The sequence below is a fragment of the Paroedura picta genome, chromosome 12 (assembly GCF_049243985.1).
Source record: "Paroedura picta isolate Pp20150507F chromosome 12, Ppicta_v3.0, whole genome shotgun sequence".
NCBI lineage: Eukaryota > Metazoa > Chordata > Lepidosauria > Squamata > Gekkonidae > Paroedura > Paroedura picta.
Genome location: NC_135380.1, coordinates 43,905,647 through 43,925,851, shown reverse-complemented (window position 1 = coordinate 43,925,851; position 20,205 = coordinate 43,905,647). Strand labels below are relative to the sequence as shown.

The 20,205-nt window shown below is 49.2% G+C and overlaps 1 protein-coding gene across 2 annotated transcripts in view; it reads right to left on the bottom strand.

The window, feature by feature from the left end:
• Window positions 1-19,849, bottom strand: part of LRRC8A (leucine rich repeat containing 8 VRAC subunit A) — a 47,871-nt gene extending 28,022 nt beyond the window's left edge. The window contains exons 1-2 of one of the 2 annotated variants that reach the window (XM_077305269.1): window positions 19,780-19,849; window positions 10,451-10,576 (exon numbers count right to left, since the gene is read on the bottom strand). The gene's annotated coding sequence lies outside the window, so the exon portion shown is untranslated. Of the gene's footprint in view, window positions 1-10,398; window positions 10,577-19,779 lie in introns of both variants that reach the window. The other variant, XM_077305270.1, reaches the window with a different exon arrangement.
• Between the last annotated feature and the right edge of the window lie 356 nt (window positions 19,850-20,205).

The window sequence follows — 20,205 nt, the reverse complement described above, 5'->3', positions numbered from 1 at the left end:
ACAGCAGAAGCATGAAGATAATCATTTACAACAGTGGTCCCCAGCCTTTTTATCACCGGGGACCGGTCTATGCTTGACAATTTTTCTGAGGGCGGGGGGGGGGGGTAGTCTTTTGCCAAAGGACATCGTCGCCGCTGCCTGAGCCCCTGCTCCACTTGCTTTCCCACTGGCGCCCCTGACTTCCCACCGCCCACTGGGGGCTCTTGCCAGCAGCAGCTGCGCAGTGCCATGCCGAGGGGGAGCCCCAGCCATGGCGGCTGCTGGAGAGCATCAAATGTGAGCAGCAGCCGGGGAGGAGGATGAGGAAGAGCCACGGCCCGGTACCAACTGATCCATGGACCGGCACCGGTCCCCGGACCGGGGGTTGGGGATCACTGATTTACAATAAAGAATGTGTTGTGGGCTTGGTCTCTGAGCAGTCTACAGCACAGATAAGCCTATTATACTTCATGAAAGGAAAGGTAACATGTCTTAACTAGTGTAGATCACTCAATGTGATTTGGATACAGTTGCCAACCTCCAGGCCATGGCTGGAGACCTCCTGCTATTATAATGGATTTCCAAGTGACAGATATCAGTCCACCTGGAGCAAATGGCCACTCTGGAGGGTGAACTCAGTCATTATAATCCATTTCCTCCCATCCCCAAACCCTCCCTAAATCCTCAGGCTCCATGCCCCATTTCCCAACACACAGCTGGCATCCCTAGCTTTGGGTATAAGGAAATGGCTTACTTCAAGCTCCTATCAAGGTTTGGAAGAGGCAAACTTCTGAGGTAGCTGGAGAGAAGGGCAGCTATGCACCTGTGTGCAAAGAAAGCAGAGCTGAGATGCTGGGGGGAAAGATTATTGGAATTACCCAGTGCATCCTTGGAGTGCCGGATCTTTTTTCTCTTGGGATCCGATGCAGAGCAATGGTTCAGCTGCCTGGCAAGAATGCCTTTTTCTCTGTCTGGAAATAAATCAGAAAGCTCCCCCCCCCACCTCTACTTGGCTTCTCCACTTTCCAAAGGGAACCAACCTTTTAAAATAAGCAGTGACTCCCACATAGTACGTTGGGGTTAAAAGGTAGGTCCCCGGCATGGAAGAGTTCCAATCTAGCAACTGGAGGTGCCCAAAGAAGTTGTAATGCTGATGTGAGGAAGCAATGCACCAGCTGTTGCCAGGTAGCTTAGGAGATCTCTGGAAAATGCTACCCATTCCCTCGGAGGTTTTGACAAGCACTGCCCACACACTTTCAAGTTGCTCTTTCTTGTGCCCATAAAGTGCTAGAAACTTTAAGGGAGAAAAGCTCTGGTTGCCAGAGGAGGAAACTGACCAGACTCCTTGCTAAGCTGACCATGTTTTGAAATGCTACTGCAGATGCTTCAGCTTCTAGACATGCATGCAAATCCTGCAGGGGACAAGTTAAATTCCCTGCTTTAGAGAAAAGTGGCACCAGCAAACAGAAGTTGCCTTGTCTGGAAAAAGAACACGGCAACACTGCAATTTCCAGTCATTCAATACCTCTGCGAGTTCAGCATGCTCTAACTTTTGAGTATCCTTAATATTTCATAGCACTCCCCTGAAGGACAAGCAACACACTGGAGCAGGGGTAGTCAAACTGCGGCCCTCCAGATGTCCATGGACTACAATTCCCAGAAGCCCCTGCCAGCATTCGCAGTTTGGAAGGCCACAGTTTGACTACCTCTGCACTGGAGCAGCTAGTTCCCACTCACCCCCCCCACACACACACACACACACCAAGAAATCTTGCCTTTTCAGCACCCAGGGCAAACATTCGACGAAACTGAAAAGTTCCCACCCTGACTTCAAGCAAGCAACTGTGTCCCTCCTTGCTAAAACAAGACGGATAAAGAAGCTGAAAGCTTGTCTAGGCACATCTCTCTCGGGACTCACCCCTACGGTGCTTCTCACCACCTGGAAATCCTAAAAAGGCATACAAAGCGCCTCTTTGTTCTGGCAGGAGAATTGCTTCAACCCCAAAGGGGCAAGAAAAGGGAAAGAGGGTGGGGAAGAGATGGCTGATCCCTCCCTTCCAGGTCCATCACAAAAGAGAGAAAAATACATTTCAGAAAGCATTCTGCACTGCTGGCTCCCCTTTTTCTTGCGGGCGGGGGGCAGTTTCCAGGCAACAAGGATCTCCAAGACTTTGGGGGGAAAGGCTGGGAAGGGAAAGTGTGTTCTGTTCCTCACACAGCACTGAAGACTTTCAAAAGCACTAGCAGAGTGCCAGAGCTTAGTTGCCAAGTCCTACTAGGGCAGGCCTAGAACAGACCATTTCAAAAAAGAATTCACCACCATCATGTTTCCTGCATTCTCAGCGGTGATGGGGACATGCAAGGGAAAAGCCAGCAGCCTTTCAATCAATGAAAACTGCCTTCTGAAAGGGTCACTAGGTAAACACACGCTCAGGCCCAGAGCTGCCTCTGCTGGAAAGAGAGGTGCAGGGAAGGAGCAACCGCTAGGACCCTTAGACCGGTTGAAGAGTTTGCTTTGGGGAATGACAGGTAAAGACTCAGCCCACCAACCTTCCTTTCTTCCTTGCAGTGGCTCTCCTGCAAGTCTGATTTGCTGAGCACAGCCAGAATTAGAGAATCTTATCCCTGTTGGGGTGCCCCCGGAAAATGCAGGAGCTGCTGCAGTGATCTGGAAGGCCACTGATTCAAATGCCTTCCCAGCCACAAATTCATCCAGTGGCCTAAGGCAAGCCTCATAGGGCTGTTCTGAGGGCTTCTGAGGTTATATACGTGGCATGTTCTGTGCACAGAAAGCACAATATCAGTGCAAAGTATGATTAAGAGCAGTCATGAATGTTTGACAAGTCTAGTTCCTGCTCTTAATCGCACAAGATAAAGAAACTGGAAGCCTAGCCATCTTATAAGGTGTGTTCCATTGCCACGTACGGTTAACAGCTGCTTCTAGGAAGCCTTAATGGGGTGCTGGAGTCTACACCACCCTTTCTCGTTTTATTTTACCACTGAGAAACCCCTGAAACATTGTTCAGGCTTCAAGAACCCCCAGAAGTGGTACAATCATGCAGGATGAGGTTGGGAAGCATAGCTGTGGACAAACCCACCTGAGGCTCCTCCCCTTCCCCCCCCCTCCAGGCCCATCAATGGCCATTCTGGGAGGGGGAGAGGCAGGTCAACATGACCATACATGGTCATATCACACAATAAATATTTAACAAATTTAAAATGCCTATAAATAATTAATTAACTCCCACCCATTCAGGAAACTCTCCCAGGGCTGTCAGGAAACACTGGTCTACACATCTGAAGACAGACCCCTGCTGCTCTTCTCACATCTTGGTGTTTTTGTTGGGTTTTTTTTTTGGGGGGGGGGTGTCCAACTCTTGTTATAGCAGAGAAAGAGCTAAACATAAGAAACCAAGATAGATTCAAGTCCGTAGCCGTGTTGGTCTGAAGCAGCACAACAAAACAAAATCAGAGTCCAGTGGCACCTTTAAGGCCAACAAAGGTTTATTCAAGGCATGAGCTTTCGAGTGCAAGCACTCTTCCTCACACTATGAAATGAGGAATGGGTGCCACTGGACTCTGATAAGAAACCAATTTGCTCTTGTTTTACATTTCTTCTGATACAGTCAAAACTTAAGGCTGGTTACAATAAATACAACATAAAAACATATAACCTACTGACATCACTAAAACAAGGAGTAAAGCCATTAAGACACACAGCCCTGAGCCCCTGTAAGTGCTTTTCAATCATTCTTTCTTACTGTTTCAATGGAAGACCCCGGGAGGCAACTGCCTCCTTTTGCTCCTTCCTGTAGGCTGTTCCATAGCAGCAGGGACAGCAACAGAACAGACTCCGGCCACAACAGATCACATCAGCAAGACACTACTGAGTAACACCATACCAGCTCATACCAGGAGACAAGATCAAGAGTTCAGGAGCACCTTAAAGACCAACAAAATGTGTGGTAGGAGTTTTTGGGAGTAACTTCTCATCCCCTAACACAAGTGTCATGAATCTTTAAGGCAAGGGTAGTCAACCTGTGGTCCTCCAGATGTTCATGGACTACAATTCCCATGAGCCCCTGCCAGCATTTGCTGTTGTTAGTCTTTAAGGTGCTCCTGGAGGACCACAGGTTGACTACCCCTGCTTTAAGGTGCTCCCATCTTGCTCCATCAGGTCCTTCAAGTACAATGCAAGACCGCAAGGAAGAGACCAAGACTGGCACAGCTGTGGACCCCAATGGGAAGCAGCGTAGGCCTACAATCTAACTTGAGTGCACCAATATTGCAACTGAACTTCGGGCTGGCAGTTTTTAAGTTCCAGTCTCAAGGCAGAGAACAGTCATGGCACCAACACGCCTGCAAACGCAGCCCAGTCAAATTAGGAAAAATTACTCAAGGCAGAGTTTCCCATCCAAGGCAACCCTCTTCCCCTTAAAAGGTTATGAGCACAGCCAGAGGTGGTTTATCCTAGTAGCACATTTAGCATGTGCTACGGGCCCCATGGCTCCAGGGGCCCTGTAGTGCTGTGTAGTTAAGGGGCTCTTCATATTTATGTGGCTTGCAGACCACAAGAATGAAAAAAGAAGCTGCCGGTGGCTTCCAAAGTTCCAGCTATCCCTGAGAAGGTTGCACAAGTAACAGCACCAGTTGTGCTCTGTTATAGCCCCACAAAGAGCCTCTTATGGTGCAGAGTGGAAAGGCAGCAGAAATGTTGTCTGAAAGCTCTGCCCATGAGGCTGGGAGTTCGATCCCAGCAGCCGGCTCAAGGTTGACTCAGCCATCCATCCTGCTGAGGTTGGTAAAATGAGTACCCAGCTTGCTGGGGGATAAACGGTAATGACTGGGGAAGGCACTGGCAAACCACCCCGTATTGAGTCTGCCATGAAAACACTAGAGCAGGGGTCCCCAACCTTTTTATCACCGGGGACCACTCAAAGCCAGGGACCATTCATTGGGGACCACTCAACCCTGGGGACCACTCACCAGGGACCACTCAACGCCTTTTACTGAGGCCCCGTGGGGGGGGTAGTTTACTCCTCTACTCTCAACCACTGCCCTAACGCTCTCTGATCGCTATGGTAATGTTTAAACATCCCTTCAAAATAAGATACAGACACGGCACAACAATGAACATAAGGAACATTTTATTTTCATGGAAATTTTAACTCATGACAACGACAAATCAATGGGAACCCTGAGCTTGTTTCTCTGCAACGAGATAGTCCCATCTGGGAGTGATGGGAGACAATGACACCCGAAGTGTGTTGTAAAGGGCCGGGGGGGGATGAAGTAAAGGGCCCGGGGGGGGGGAGAAGGCGTCCTTCGGGGCCCACCTCCAATTAGTCGAAGGACCACATGTGGTCCGCAGCCCACAGGTTGGGGATCGCTACTCTAGAGGGCATCACCCCAATGGTCAGACATGACTCGGTGCTTGCACAAGGGATACCTTTACCTTTTAAAGCCCCACAAATTTTTAAGCAGCCTCTGAGGATACAGGCCACACAAATCCTTAGGGTTGAACGCCTCGGCAGTTCGGCTACCTCAGCGCTCACTGAAGCCCGAGGCAGCCAGTGCGTCACCACCACCCCTCCTCTCCTCTGGTCTCAGGCTTCAGTGATGGCCAAAGCGCTCAACCCTACCTTAAACCAGGGCAGGACACACCCCACCCCCTGTGCGGGATCTACATTCCAGCTGTAGCAGATGGTCAGATATGCAGCTGTTCTTTATTCACCAAAGGACTGACCGCTAAGCATGAAAGGTTCCAGGCTTAAACCTGTTTGGACAACAGAAGCCTTTTGGCTTTGCCTTTTGGTCCTGTGAACTTGAGGAGACTCCCAATTTATCATGCAAATGATGCAAAACCCACCTCCTGAGGCAGCCCATTCCACTGCTGAACTAAACTCCTAGAATCCCAGAGTGGAAAGGAGCCATGCAGGCCATCTAGTCCCACCCCCTGCTTAGGGCAGGATCAGCCTCAAGCATCCAAGAGAAGGATCTGTCCAGCTGCTGCTTGAAGACTGCCAGTGAGGGGGAGCTCACCAGCTCCTTGGGCAGCCCATTCCACTGCTGAACTACTCTGACTATGAACATTTGTTTTTCTGATATCTAGCCGAGATCGTTCTCCACATAGTTTAGACCCAGTCTTGTGGGTCCTATCCTCTGTTGCCAACAGGAAGTGCTCCCTGCCCGCCTCTAAGTGACAACCTCTCAGAACAGTCTTATCTTGGAAAGCCAGTCATAGCTTTGAAGTACATCCATTGCTGTTGCCTTTCATGTGGAAGACCCACAAGCCCTTGACACAAGGGATTCTGCTTCTCGAGAGGAAATGAGTGAGATGTTGAAACAACAACATGACGAGTGGTCCATTCGTCACAATGTTGCTGCACAAAAAGCCCACAAGCCAGATGGACAGTGCCCACTTATGACTCATGAACGTGCAAAGTCACCCCATCCCACATTTCCTGCTCAAAGCCCGAAGCTGGCACTTCAGCCAGACAGGACACAGGTGCTGCCAAGGGCAGAAGACCCACAGCCAGAGAGACACGGCTGGTGCTTGCAAGAGGCAGAGAAACGCATTGGAGGGAATGCCGCCCTCCATGCTGAGCCGGGAACTTCCACAGCAGGCACTGTGACTAGGTGACCATGCTACAGAGCAAGAGTGAAGGTGGCCTGCACAGGAAACCTCCGGCTGGCCAAGTAAATAGGCTATGGGTCACATTGCAAGAGCAGGAGCAGCCCTCCTTTTTACACATACCCTCCCTCAGGTGCCTCAAGGAGATGTTCCTTCTTGTCCTCAGATACGGTGAGTGTCCTCCAGGTCTTTGCCAAGATGTACCAGCTTTGATTATTATTATTATTATTATTATTATTATTATTATTATTATTATTATTATTAATTGGACTTATAGCCCACCACTCCCACAAGGCTCGTGGCAGGTCACAACAATAAAACCCCCATAAAACCCCCTAATACATTAAAATCATCTAAAAAGGCTGAGCAACCCAATCTAACCCAACCAATCCAAGCTGCGGTGACATTATACCACCCAGCTCATAACCCAAGGAGGGAGTAAGAATCACCGTAATCATAACCCTAAGAGGGAAGGGGGGGGGTCCGATCTACTATAGAGGCCTGGTGGAAGAGCTAGGCTTTTCTTCCCTTTCACTGCCTAGCTGGGCATTATAACCAGGCTGCAGTGAAGATGTTAGGTGGTCCCAACCCTGGAATGCCACCGCCACTCAAAAAGGAAGACAGCCTCCTTCCCCTAGAAGGAGCAGCTGCCCACCTTGATCTAAGACAGCATCATTAACCCAAGGATGATACCATTTCTAATCTCAACCCACATGCCACCCACTATGGCCACACCTTCACAAGGTAACTACGGTGCACCCAATCGTTTAAAAGTAATTCTAGAAGGGCACAACAGAAATAGAATCCAATAGCACCTTTAAGACCAACAAAGATTTATTCAGACCAACGCAGCTACCCACTTGAATCTAGACAGGCAGTCACACTCCTCCATGGCAGCAAAACCAGTGGCAGCCTCTTAAAGGACCGACATACTGATTACAAAAGCCAAGGAAGCTGCCACCAAATTTGAGGAGCTACAGGAATCCTTTGCTGCTTATTTTAAAACATCCTGAACAAAGGGATGGTAGAAGTTATGAACAGGAAAAAGGCACAGGAAGTGATTGGAAAAACTGAAGACTACCATGCTCAGAGAACTAGAATGCCTGAAAGAAAACTGGAAGACACAACTAGGGAAGGAATGCTATAAAATCAGCTAATAAAGAAGGGAAAATATTGATGCTGAGAATTGCCTGTATGAGCCAGCTTCATGTAGCGAGGCTGAACTAGGACCAGGGAGACCCAAGTTCAAATCCCAGCTCAGCTCATGGACCCTGTCGGCCTAACCCACCTCACAGTATTGTTATGAAGATACAATTGAGAATTCCTGCATTCTGCAGGGGGTTGGACTAGATGACCCTGGAGGTACCTTCCAACTCTGACTCAATGCAGGGGGACATAATTGTACATGCCATCTTGTGTTCCCTTGAAAAAAGGTATAGTAAAAAAGTCATGGATAATAGACCTGCACACTCACGTATTTCTCTCCCATTTTCTCAGAGCCAGCGTGTTGTAGAGTATAAATGTCCCCAGAATTCTGAAGTCTAGCAATTGTGACTTGAAGATGCCACCTTTTCTCACATAGCAAGGTGAAGAGTTCTGAATCCCATTCTAAATAGGTGAGAGTCTCATACAGACTGGAAGCTCTCAAGTAGTCACCATGGGCCCCTCCAGAACTTTAAGGATTCTTCAACCCAAAGGACACTAAAGGCAGACACAATTCTTCAGGTAAAGGCAAATGAACCCAGTGTGCTGTCTAGAACACGCTTAAACAGGGAGCTGGCGTGGTGTAGTGGTTAAGAACATCAGACTAGCATCTGGAAGAACCAGGATCAAATTCCCACTCTGCCTAGGAAGCTTGCTGTGTGACAGCCTAGCCTATCCCCACAAGGTTGCTGGGAGGATCAAACACAGAAGAGAATGATAGAAGCTGCTTTCAATCCCCCCCCCCCCGGGGAGAAAATCATGATATCCAGAGGAGGACAATGAAAATAGGGAGGTATTTGTAGACCAAGACATATGAAGAAAGGTTGAGGGTGCTTGGTTTGTTCAGCCTGAAGACAACTAAGATGTGATAAGATCACCATCTTCAAGTACTTGAAGGGCTGTCACACAGAGGATGGAGAAGAGCTGTTTCCTGTTGCTCCAGAGGGTCGGGCCAGAACCAATGGGATGAAATTAATTCAAAAGAACATTTGGCTAAAAATCTGAAAGAAGTTCTTGCCAGAGCGGAACCTCAGCAGAACAGGCTTCCTTGGGAGGCGGTGGGTTCTGATTCTTCAGAAGGTTTTAAGCAGAGACTAGATAAGCCACTTCACAGAAATGCTGATTCTGTGAGCCTAGGCAGATTGTGAGAAGGTGGGCATAAGAGATTGGATCAGTGCTTGGCTCTTGCGGCCCATTCTTGCATTTCTAGAAAACGGTGATCTCCACTTTGGGGTTGAGAAGTGAATTTCCTCCAGTCCAGACTGGCCAGGGATTCTGTTTGTTTGGGGGGTGGGTTTGGGGGTTGGGTGCCGGCAGGAAAGCAAGTGGAGCAGGGGCTCAGGTGGCAGCGACGTCCCTCGGCAAAAGACTCCCCCCCCCCCCCGGGCCTCAGTAAAATTGTCAAGCGTTGACCAGTCCCCGGTGATAAAAAAGTTGGGGACCACTGATATACAGGATTTCGTTGTAGACAATTCAGTGCAGGAAGTAGTTCTTGAAGGCCAAACATTTGAAAGTCACTGATCCAACATTTTAAGGGGGGAGGGAGTTATAGACCAACCCGTTATTACTTTGTTACAAAACTCATTTTCCACCAGGTGTTAGTAACATTCCATATGCAACAAGGAGAGATGATTCTTTATCACAGGTATAGTTTTTCAAGAGCACTTTTTAATCCTCCATCAAGCAAGGGAAGTGAATTGGTAGTTAACGCCTGGCTTGTTCAGTTATCTCCTCTCATGGTTCAGATGCACATGACAGCAATAAATCCACTTTCAAAACGGAATGGAGTTATATTACCAGAGTACCATTCAGGTTGGTTGAACAGAGAACCTAAAATTGGTTAATTAAGTAAACACTTTAATTGAATTATGACCCCGTTATTCTTGAAAACACAAGGCTAGGATGTCCCTCGGAGATGCAGGGGCCGTGGCTACCAGAGGCAGCAAGAGACCGGGGGAAGGGGGAAGAAAAGAACTCGGAGGAAATACAAAAAGAGCAACAGGGAAGACCATCTCTATTTCCCCAGAACCCCCAAAGGGGGGGAGCAGTCGGAATCCACCTCTTAGAGTTTAATGCTGTATTATTATTATTATTATTATTATTATTATTATTATATGGTCAACTAAAAAACTGAAAGGGAAAGCCTGCGAACGGACTGCTGGATGTTCTTGAGAGGAAGGGGACATGGGCATCACACAGTAGAGGGTCTGAAAGGGTGGACAGAGTGGTCTGGTTGTGGGGAAAGCTCACAAATGGAAACAGCAGGCTGCAGTGACTGGAGAACACAGTATTGTTCGATCACAACCTGGGGACAGGCTTTCAAGCCCAGCCCCAAGACCTGAAAGTGCTCCTCACGTCTCAGCCTGAGAAGCCGCTCTCCACGTTGCACAATCAAACACTCTGCAGAGCTCCAGACTCACTTCAGAGTTGAGTCATGCCTAAGCAGGAATGAGAGACAGGAACTCCCCCCCCCCCTTTCCCACGACCCTTTGCTTTATCCTTCTGCCCTGCAGGCTTCTTCCATTTGGCTTTGCCTTCCGACTGTTGCATTATTAAATTAAATAAATTAAAAGCCACATTACCAAGGACATTGTCCCCCGAGCTGCCCCTTAGGAATAGGTCACGGGCCCTCACCCTGCGGCTGGCTTCTGCTATCTGCACTTCAGGCCTCTGTGCTGCTGACGAACGTTGTCTCCAAGGGCTGGATCCTGAGTGGTCGCTGAAGGGATGCATTCCCCAGGAGCCATGGGAGCAGCTTCCCTAAAATAAACACACAATATTGGTTTACAAAGGCTGGAAGTTGTGGGGTTCTCCTGAAATGCTCGTGGAAGGTCCTCAGAGCCACGTGCAGTGCTACAAGATCTATCTGCACCCTAATATTGGATTTGTGTGCTAAATAGTTCATCACCCTCATCACAGACGTTGCTGCTTCAGTCACTATGATTGGGGCGTGAAGGAGTGGCACGAGCCGATAATGGAGCAGCAGGAACTTATTCTGGAGCTGCCTCTTGCCAAGCATCAGGAGCACCCACCATCCTCCCTTCTCCGCTTCCAGAATCACTGCTGCTCTCATTTTTAAAGACCATTAAAAAAACCCAACAATTGCAAACCACATTTAAGTTCCCAGATGTGGAAGAATCAAAGTTTAAGCATACACAGAAAACTGGAAGCCGCCACGTGGCTATCACTTCTGAAATCCCTGAGAGACGATGCCATACATCTTCTGCCACCACAAGAATCAATCACCTCATCTGGTGTGGGTGGTTTCCCATGTCAAGCCTGTAAACAGGAACCTGCCTAGTCATCTATTGTGAGAAAGAGCCACCTCCAGGTGACCAGGCAGGAAAACATCGCAAACAGGTGGTTCTTCTCCCTTTTCAAGTCACTGATGACCAGGTATACTCTGCCAACTGTTTGCGGGCTTCTTTCTCAGGCCATCACATAGACCGTTTATTCACTGGAGGTTTCATGCCGGGCTGCAGGCTGGAGTTTTAATTGTAGCAGGTTGCCCCACCTCTTCCTGTACCCACATGGGGAACATTTGGCCTGGTGTGCTCCTGCACAGCTGGGGCAGTGAAGTTCCTAGTGCGTAAACGGTCATAGGGACGACAAAAAGGTGCTTGTGGGAGCAGTTCTCTTTACAACTCTAAAACATTTATTGGCTGCCTTTCTTCCTTACCAAACTCAAAGGGGCTTACAACACTGACGAAATAATTCAAATCACATTGGATCCATAAAACCCAAAAATTTCAAATCACAATTTGGGATTGCTAGCAAGCTTAACCAAATGTGGTCCTAAATAAAGCCATCTTCATTGGCCTCCTCAAGACTGGAGGGGGGGGGATCAGCTGCTCCTCCTTGGGCTCCCACACCTGGGTACACGCCACACCACACGTGCTTCGTTGACTGATGGGACAGTTCGGGCAGGAACCTATGGGAGAGGATGGTCTTCAGAAAACCCGCCCCAAACTTTATAGGGCTTTAAAGGTCAAAACCAGCTCCTTTCAGTGTGGCTAAAGATGTCGTCCTGAGAGGGTGGCAGGGCATCTGCTCTGCTATCTCTGAAGCCTGACAGGGGTCAATTGTGCAAGCAATTGGCAGAAAAGAGGAGGGGTACGCAAACCTCACCTCACCTTTCTACCCAGGAAGTTCTTGGGGCCGTCTCCAATCCTTTAGGGAGTATATCTCCCTGGATTATAGGCTGTCAGCGTTCCAGGTCCAGAGGACGACTGCCATTTTCTACCTCGGACTTTCTTTTCTTTCTTTAATCTTAAAGTATCTGCTTCAACCCTACATGATGATTTACCACAAATGAACGCTTTGAACTGAGGGGAGGACTTCGGCTGAGTTCCAAAACATCATTTACTGCAAGTATCTCTCGCTTTTTTTTTCTCCGTCTCTCTTCCTGCATCAAAGCCCTTTGTTTCCCCCCTCCTCTTACTCTGCTCTGCCTGAAGCCACCTCGTTAAGAGGCAGGCTAATTCTCCTAACTAAGCAGAAGAAGGATTCAAATCAACTCGAATTAATTGGCAAAAGCTCTTATTGTAATTGTTTTGGTTTTCGGAGATAGAGATAAGAGCAGTAAATGTGAAAATCTCACGAGAACTTTGTGCCAGTACGAGAATCCCTGCCTTAACCGGCTTCAATACGTCACATGCCTGTGCCGGAACATTAGAGGATAAAACAGAGGACCTCTACTGGCCACTTGTAAAATTGTTTGGGGCCGGGTTTTTTTAAAGTCAAAATCATGTCTATGTTAAAAAGATTGGCTCATCTAATAGAGATACAAACCCAAGATTACAAAGTATTCTTAGATGGATTGATCAAAAATATCTCCAAGGAGATCCAAGATGGCAAGGAAGAAGTCTTCAATAGGAATGATGGATCAATAACAGTGACTGATGACAGCTTTAAACAAGGTGGAAAACCAACAGCAGAAGAGAAATCTGAAATTCATATCTTCAAGGAGATCCAAGATGCCAAGGAAGACGTCTTTAACAGGAATAATGGATCAATAACAGTGGCTGATGACAGCTCTAAACAAGGTGGAAAACCAACAGTAGAAGAGAAATCTGAAATTCTGGAGACGGAAAATGGGATGCCGGAGTTCTGCAGCCCAGATAAGGACACCCTTTTTAAAAAGACATACAGCCATCTCAAAGCAAGAGTGTACAAAAATCAATCAAAAGAAATATGGATCTGCAGTGAAAGTAACCGATTTAAAGGATCTCTCTGGGGAAAAAATTGTATTGATATTGGAGTCCAGGAGGTGCAACGGCCTCAAGATTTATCGATGCATATTTTGCGGGAAAGAGTACAACTGCACTTTCTACGCCAAAGGCCAATGGGACAGAATATAATTTTACGGGAACGACAAGATGTAGCAAGCCTCGAGATGAGACCCCCTTAAGAAGACCGAAAGCTCATATTGTTTTATGTTTAATGTTATACCGTATTCTATATTTCCATTTTTATGAAAAAGGGGAAGCAGTGTCTCTTTCGCTCTTGTTTTTTTTTTTTGTCTCTTTTCTTTTATAGGCATATAGGTAATATAATCATTAGTGCTGAAAATGTAAAATGGGGTTCTCCCCCCTTATTTTTTCTTTCTTCTATTAGTGAATTGTCCTAGGACTAAAGCCTACACTGAGGATGGTTCTTAGAATGGGTCAAGCAAAAATTGTTTTGTAGATGTATTAGAACCAAGGATAAGGAGAAGCTATAGAAGACTGAAAGCTTATATTGTTCTATGTTTAATGTTAAGCATTTAATCTAAACCTGGAAATCTTATTATTCTCTGTATTAACAACATATACTGTATCCTATATTGCTATTTTTATGAAAAAGGGGAAGCAGTGCCTTTTTTCTCTCTTGTTTCTTTTTCTTAGTAGGCATATAGGTAATATAATCGTTAGCGTTGGAAATATAAAATGGGGCTTTCCCCTCTTATTATTTTTTTTATTGGTGTATTGTTATAGGGCCAAAGCTCATATTGATCTGTAGAAAATGCAAAGCTCTCAACTTATACCTGTCAGGATGGCTCTTAGAATGGGCCAAGTATAAATGGTTTGTAGATGTATCTGTATTAAGGATAAGGAGAAATTATGAAATCCTTTTGTAATTTTTTTTCTTTGTACATCTTTAAGGCAAAGCCCTACTTTCCTCTCCCTTTATCAGGGTATTGATACAGGGCCAAAACTAATACTGTGCTATAAGAAATGTTTAATGTTAAGCATCTAACTCAAACCTAGAAATATCTGCTAGGATAGCTCTCAGATTGTATCAAGCAGTTAATGTGAGGTCTATGATCTCTCAAGTAAGTTGATTAATAATAACTTTTCTTTTGTATATCTAAACAGGCTTTTTTTTTAATGTAGTGGAAATGTGGATGGCTCTTAGACTCATGGCTCTTAGAGTTTTGGGCAAAAGTTTATATCACTGTGGAGTCAATGTGGGGTCGTATATTCTCAAATGATGACTATATTTCTATCTTTATGAAAATAAAAAAAATCATTATAAAAAAAAAAAAAAAAAAAAAACCAGCTCCTTTGATTAGGCTTTGGAGTTAGCCAGCAGCCAGTGCAGCTGCTGTAACATTGGGGTCACACACTCCTAATAGCTGGTCCCAACTAGTAGTCTAGCTGCAGAGTCTGATACTCACTGCAGCTACCAAACGCTCTTCAAGGGTAACCCCAAGTAGAGGACTGACATGCAACCCAAACTACCATTCATGCTTCAGAGAAAAGGGGGGATAGAAAAACGGACCAGTTCCACCAGTCGTGGCATTAAAGACTGGCAAACCAGCCAGCCAAACTCACCCAACAACTTTCCCCACAGGAAGTGTCAAATTAGTCCCTCATCACCGCCAGTGAACACCTCTAGTAACAGTTATTTGTTGTAATGGGGCTAATGTGCCACGTGGAACGAATTTTAATAGCTGCAAGAAGCTTTAATTACTGTTCTTCAGCTGGTCATTTAGCTGTAGCTGCAGGTGAGGCCACAAAACATGCCAGGCAGCTGCAGGTGTGGCCCTGACACACTCACATTTTGCACGAGTCAACAGCGCAAACCTAGCGTGCCATCTAATAACTGATCTAGGCCTGGTTCAAGCATGTAAATGAATGAGGTGCCAAATGATGCAGGAGAGACCTGAGGTGACAGGATGGAGGATCATTAGCAAGTTCACACATACTGAAATGTTCCTCTATGGTAAAAACTCTGCAAAGAGAAACCTCCACTGCAGAAGTGCTGAGAAAGTGTCATCAATTTCTCCTTGCCATGCTAGCTTTCCACCTGCAAGGATGTCCATTCCATATGTCCCTGTACACCAACTACAGTCTTCTGTTGGCTAGCCCACCACTTGGGGCAGCATGCCTAGCATTGGCCAAGGCCCTTCCATTGTGGCTCCTGCTCTGCAGAACAGGCTGCTGGCCAGAACGTTCCAGAGGGTTTGAATTGGTAGCCATCTTGCCCTGGCCTGGATAGCACAGGCTCGCCCTGGTTGGTAAGAGGATGGGAGACCACCAAGGACTTCCAGGGTTGTTACTGCGAGGCAATGGCAAAACACTTCAAAATGTCTCTTGCCTTGGAAACCCTATGGCAGCAGTTCTGAACCACTGCCAGTCTGAGACCCCTACAGCAGGGGCTGCAGCAGTGTGCATGCTCACATGTGCGTGCTCACGTGGCGTTGCGCATGCACATGCACCGCTGTCGCTCCCTCTGTAGGGGTCACGGAGCAGTGGCAGCATGGCACTGGCCTCCTCCGCACCGCCTCGAAGCTTACTGAGGCAGCGCCAAGGAGGCCAGCATCGCAGGAGAGGCAGCGGCAGGAGCAGTGGTGGCAGCAAGGCGCAGGCCTCCTCCGCGCCACTTCAGTGAGCTCCAAGGCAGTGGGGAGGAAGCCAGCACCATGCTGCTGCCGCCACGATACCCCAGGAAAGGCCAAATGACCCCTCGGGGGTCACAACCCCCAGGTTGAGAACTGCTGCCCTATGGGGTCACCAACTGGATGGCAAAGAGGGTAGCAAATGGTTTCAAGTGGAAAATATTTTAAACGACTCTTGTAAGCCTCCTTGAATCACAAAGATCTAAATGTTTTAGTAAATAAGTGTCTACGGACAGAAGAGGGAAACCAAGTGGGATCAGGCCAATGGCCCATCGAGAATGGCTGAAACCCAAGGACCATCAGGAGGTCACCAGTGAGGCCAGGACATACATGGCACATTCAGAGCTGGAATCCAACACCTGCAGACATCTATTCTTCTGCCGGAGAACTCTGCCCTCTCAAAACCGCACTCTCTTGCACATCAGAATGAGGCCTAAGAAGCCACCACTACCCTCCCCGAGATCTTGGATCAAGGCAGGCTACAAAACAAACGCGCTACTGAGGCTGATGTGCATCCTATCAACTTCAGCTCTAATAGATGTGCCAACAAGGCCTTTATTTAAAATTCTACAGCAGACATAAAGAGAGCTCTGCTGGAGATACATCTACTCCCACATTTCATTGTTAAACCAGGATGCTTCTGGGAAGCTCATCAGCAGGGGCATGAACAGCCTTCCCCAATACTTGCTCAGAGATAGACTGCCTCTGAACATGGAGGTTTCCCATTTGGCTGACTTGGCTAAGAGTGATTGATAGACTTATCCCTTGTGAATTTGTCTAATCCCCTTCCAAAGCAGCCACACCTTGTGAAAGGCCATCTTCCGTGCTGTAGTTTCTTTTGTCTGCCTTGAACGTAAGGACTGCATTTCAGAGCAAATTCCTCTGGCCTAACGTCACAGGGGTAGAGAAACCACTGTCACCACACCAGCTTTTTCTTTTATCTTTTATAAAGCTATAAAACTGTATCCCCAATTATTATAACAATCCTTTCTTGCTGACTGGGCTTCCCTTTTCCTTGCTTGTGAAGTGCCTGAAAGAGAGGCAGCCAAAGTAAAGACCCACCGATTCAAAACGGAAGCATGCACAGCCACTACTTCTTGGCCAGCCCCAAGAGACAAAACTCAAGAGCTCAATGTCAAGGAAGGAAGACCGGCCACCCATCTCATCCATCCCTGCCTGAAGCCAGCTTCCTGGAATTGCTACAACTGAAGTCCACCTTGCGTGTGCAGTTTATTTTTCTTCCCCCCACACTGCAAGAAGACAGTAACCCCGGATGACCCCCTTCTCTCTCCATAGCCCTTGAGACAGAGAGAGAGAGAGAGAGGAAGCCTCTCCAAAACACATACACAAACTGGGTTGTTACAGCAACCACTTCCCCCAGGGCTGGAAGGTTCAGATACACCAAACTCAAAAGGGAGGAGAGAGCCAAGGGGCTGCAAGGGATCTGGCAATACCAAATACCATTGTTCGCATTTTAAAGCAAGAAAGGGGGGTGGGGGAGAGAGGCAGATTTAACAGCACAGATCCAGCCACAGATCCAAAGCCTCCCACAGCTCACCTACTGCCCCCAGACCCTCTCCTCCCATGATCTCCATTCCCACACCCAACCTTTGCCTTTTCCACCCAGGCTTCCTCCCGCAAACGTTCCCTTTCCCCCTTCGTACTCCTTGTTTCTCCCATTTCTGCCTCTCTGGTTGCTCCCTCCCCCCACACCCACTCTTGACCAGCTGACCTCCACACACCCTCTCTTCCGGCACCCCGCCACACGCCTTGCCTTCTCCCTGGCTCTGTTTGATGCCACCAGCCCTGTGAGAGAACCGCTGCCCACTGGGGTGCCACCCCCTATTCTCAGGACAGCCACAAGCAAATAAATAGGGACTAGTAACATAGTCGCAGCTCCCACACTCCTGCCTCCATCCCACTTTCGGCTTGCCCTTGGTCTAACTCACGAACGCCAACCCCACGTGCATCAGCTAACTCGCTTCCTATCAAGTCCCCCACCAACTTCAATTCCCCCCCAGCCCCCATTTCCCTTCACTTGGTCGGCAGCCCTGAAGTTTCCGGCAACAGGTGTGCCAATGGACCTGCCTCCCCCCAAGTTTCAAAAAGCATTCCCCCCTACAAGACAGCCTGGCCTTGAACCTCAGCCAGAGTTGGCTTCTCTGCAGCCTCTAACCTTCCAAACATTTCCATTTTTATTGCAGCTCTCCCTCCCTTGCAAACCTGCATTCTCCTCCAATTAGCAAGACGAGGTCTCGGAGAAGGGTCTGGTCCCCTTCTCTGGACTGTAGCAGACTGAACAGCTCAGACTGGCCTCAGCATAGCAGAGCCTGGAAGCCTTGGGTAGGTTTGGACAGCAGGGTTGCTACACAGAGGCAGGCAGCCGCAAGCCACCTGTTTGTCACTTGCCTTGAGGACCCACAGAGAAGCCACAGGGTTCTCTGCTGCCACTTGACTGCCCTTGATTATTATTCCTGTTGCCCACCTGCCTGAGCAGAACAGTTACCCCTCTTCCCTACCTGGACTTGGAAGGTGGCGTTCTGCTAAGGATTGCAGAGTAAGAGGCTGTTTAGCTACCTGCCCCGGAGGATGCACTTCATCTCCTCCAGTCCCCTCCTCAGCTGCCTCCCTTGCCACCCTCTCATTGCCCTCCTCCGTTTCCCTTCCTGGCATCACCCATCTCTTGGCACTGGAAGGGGAGCAAAGAAACCTCCAGGTAGCCTGGACAGCACCCTTCCCCCGGCAGCATCTTTTCACCTCGCTCTTCCCGTGCCTCACCAGTCCCCTCTTCCCACCCAAACAGCTTCCCAAAACTTCTTTCATTATTTGGCCTCATTGCCAACTCCCAACCCCATGGCCAACGGCCCCACATATCTCTGGGGATTCTCTCTTCCAAAGTCTCGCTCCACCCCAGCCACTGTCAGAATGGAAATCCAGGGGCTCAGTGGCAGAATCTCTGCTTGGCATGCAGGAGGTCCCAGGTTCAGTCCCGGGCATCTCCAGCTAAAAGGAGCAGGCAAAAGGTGATGGGAATGACCTCAGCCTCAGAAACTGGAGAACCGCCTCCATAGTTCTGAAGAAAGCAGCTTCATGAGTTGTAAGCTCACCATTGGGGGGGGGCTCCATGAAATCTTTAGCACGGCCTTTCCCCCTCCCTGCACCCCTGCCTCCAAACCAGCTCCAGAGTAACAACTAACTCCAGAGAGCCAGTTTGGTGTAGTGGTTAGGAGTGAGGACTTCTCATCTGGAGAGGTGGGTTTGATTCCCCCACTCCTCCTCCACATATGACCAGCTAGGTGGCCTTGGGCTGGCTACAGCACTGAGAAAGCTGTTCTCGCAGAGCAGTTCTGTCTGAGCTCTCTCAGCCTCCCCTCCCTCACAGGGTGCCTGTGATTACCAATGTGGCATCTAAGAACCAACTCTTCTTCTTCTTCAGTAATCTCAGGGCTCTCTCAGTCCCACCTCCCTCACAGGGTGTCTGTTGTGGGGAGAGGAAAGGGAAGGAGATTGGAAGCCGCTTTGAGGCTCCTTCGGGTAGAGAAAAGCAGCATATAAGAACCAACTCCTCTTCTTCTTCTTCTTCTTCATCTTTCTTCTCGCCGCCCTTCCTCACCGCCAGGCTCCGGGCGGGTAACATCTCCCGCTAAAAGACCGCCATAAGGGACCGTAAGCGGAGTGACGCCGCGCACTTTCCCGGATCCCGACTGAGCCCCGGGCGGGTCTCGCAGCTTGGGGCCGATGCTTCCCGGGGACGGGCGCGGCTTTCCTGGGACCGCTCGCCTTCCGCGGAGTCATCCTCCGGCCGATGCCCACCCGGTGGCCGCCGGTCCTCCCGCCTGCCGAGGCGCGGCTCTGTGGCCGGCAAGTTTCTAGTCCTCCCGCCCGTTCGAGGGCCAGGCAGTTGTGAAAAGCGCCTCTCGGCTGGGCGCCGGCAGCACCCGGAAGGGGCGACCCGAATGAGGCGGCATTCTCACGTGTCCCCGACACGCGTCTCACGGACTGAGGAGGCAGCGGCCGCCCCCTCGCCGGACCCCCTCCCCCGGAGCAGCCCCGTCAGGGTCCCGTTCCCCGCCACACCCACCTGGCAGCGCCTTCCCGGCTCGGTCCCCGGAGTCCGGCTTCTTTTGTTTGTCCCTCACTGCACCACTCCGCGCGGCTCCTCCCCGGAACTGACCTCACCCGCCGGCAGGGCATCCCCGGCAGGCCGGCCGCGCCCGGCTCTCATTCCGTCCCCGCTAGACGGCGCCATGTTGGACCAACGGCGGGAACGTCGGCCCCGGGGCGCGGCGCCATGTTGGGGAAGGGCAGGAGGCTCGACGGAGAAGAGCGGGTGGAAGCGGCCGCGGCCATTTTGCGAAAGGGCAAGGGAGTGAGTGTGTGGGAGAGTCCCGCCGCCCCCTCATTTCTTCCTCCCATCCGTCGGGACTTCGAAGCCGGCGGGCGGCCATCTTTACTGAGGGTGGGGGAAAGGGACACGAGAGGGGCCATCTTGGTAAAGGGCAGCAGC